Source organism: Macrobrachium rosenbergii, chromosome 45 (assembly GCF_040412425.1).
Source record: "Macrobrachium rosenbergii isolate ZJJX-2024 chromosome 45, ASM4041242v1, whole genome shotgun sequence".
Classification (NCBI taxonomy): Eukaryota; Metazoa; Arthropoda; class Malacostraca; order Decapoda; family Palaemonidae; genus Macrobrachium; species Macrobrachium rosenbergii.
In genome coordinates this window covers 14,123,363-14,125,862 of record NC_089785.1, presented here as the reverse complement: position 1 = coordinate 14,125,862, position 2,500 = coordinate 14,123,363, and positions in this window count along the sequence as shown.

Here is a 2,500-nt window from a genome sequence, read left to right as displayed (position 1 = left end):
GATACCATCATCGATTTCCTGCCAGACATCCTGAACAAAATCATGGAATGGCTCCCCAACCAAAAGACCACCATCACCTTTGAAACACTGAAGAACCAACTATGGTCGTCCTTCAGCATGCTGTCTACCCTCAAAGCAAAGAAGTTCCTAGAAAAAGACAATTGCCTCCCTTTCTTAGATGTTTTAATACATAGAGAACCATTTCAATGTAGATTCAGTATTTATAGGAAACCAACCAACAACTTAACTTATGTCCATTTTTATTCAGGCCATCACCTTAACATCAAAATATCAATTTTTTCCTCTATGTTTTTACGAGCCTTGCGCATTGTCAGTCCCCAGTATTTGGATAAAGAAATTGAATACATAAGAAAAATAGGTACAGATTTATGTTATCCTTCACATATACTAGATATTTGTTATAACAAAGCCCACAAAAAGTTTTATAGTGAAAGTAACATGAAGAAAGAAATCCCTAAGAACATTCTTAGCTTGCCTTATTTTAGTGGTTTTGAAAACATAAAATCATTGTAAACCCTGCTTTATTTCTTATAATAACACACTCAAAAGAATGTTAATAAAAAATTGCCTTAAAGGAAACACCAAATATAATATATAAATTCATGTTTGATTGCCTCTCATTTTATATTAGCTAATCTAGCAAAGACGATGTACGTATTAAGCAACATAAGTATTCAGTCAAAACTGGACAAGCATCCAATGCTATATTCATTCATTTAAGTGAAAACTCTCACAGGATAAATTGACTGAAAGTTCGCGATTGTTTAGGATCGAAAGATTTCTCTTCAAGAAATCTATTGAGTCCGCTATTATCCAGCTTACTTCAGTTGTAATTTTAATCTTAGCCCTGGCATGTATTATTTGGACCCCTGTAGAAGAAAAAATGTTCAAGAACGACCTAAAAGATAAAATCACTGGCTTAATTATACAGAAGCATTTGATATATATTTATATCCGTATGTTTAATATAATTTTTTTATTTGTCAAAATGTTTATCTTGCAAAAGTTATTATTGTTTACAAAAAAAGAATGCTGTGGTTGTACTAAAAAAAAAAATTAGGTGGTCAGTCATGAACCTGTATAATCTTTTGATTGTCCTGTTCCTGCTCCTGAACGGTTGATCTTAACTTTGTAAAACCTCTTGAATATTTAACTTTTGCTTTGGCAGCTCTACTAATTCTCTTCAATTATGCTGGGATTCCAGGTACATATGTTTCCTTTATAATCCCCATCTGTTATATATGAGCCTTCTTTGTAAACATACTTTTATATTTCTTCAGTCTGCTAAGTAAAGGACTAGTTTGAAAGGCCTCGCAGCACTCCAGTGTTTCCGTTTCCTTCGTGGATATTATCTTTATATATATATATATATATATATATATATATATATACACACACATACACACACACACACACACACACAGATATATATATATATATATATATATATATATATATATATATATATATATATATATATATATATATATATATATATATAAGCTGACCAACCTGGCATTGCCCAGAAAATCTCTGAATGACAACTGATAAACTGCCTCTCTCTCTCTCTCCCCTATTCCTGTTAAGATAGTTGCTTTAGTTACATTGCCCAGCATTTTCAACATTTTATATTTCACCACTTCTCACCCTACTTCTTATCAGGGCTGAACTTGGACTTGAAGGGCATCAGGAGTGTCTCTATTCATCCCAGTGATCTCAAAAATTATGGATTAGACTCTAATATCTGTAGTTTTCGGTTATTTTTACATGTCACCACCTTCCCACCCTTCTTGCCCTACTCCCTATCAGGGCTGAACCTGGAGTTAAAGGGCATTGAGAGTGTCACTATTCTTCTCAATTACTTTGAAAGCTATGAATTAAACACTATCTGTCTTTGTGGTTATTTTTGCATGTCTCCCCTTCCCATCCCCCTTCCTACAGGGCTGAGCTTGGACTTGAAGGACATTGGCAGAGTCACTATTCATCCCGGCGACATCGAAAACTAAGGATTAGACACTAATATCTGTCATTTTCAATTATTTTTACGTTACCCCCTTCCCACCGTTTCTTATCCCCTCCTTATTGGGGCTGAACTTGGACTTAAATGGCATCAGGAGTGTCACTGTTCTTCTCAGGGACCTTGAAAACTATGGATGAGACACTAATATCTATCATTCGGTTATTTTTACATGTCACCATCTTCCCACCCCCTTATCACTCCCCCTTCCTAAGGGCTGAACTCGTACTTGAAGGGCATCGGAAGTCTCACTATTAATCACAGAGACCTCGAAAACTAATATGTGTCGTTTTCGGTTATTTTACGTCACCCGCTTCCCACCCCCTTCCAGGGCTGAACTTAAACTTAAAGGGAGTGTCACTATTTTTCTCAGCCACCTTGAAAACTATGGATTACACATTAATATCAGTTGCTTCAGTTATTTTTACATGTCTCCCCCTTCCCACCCACCTTCCCTATTGG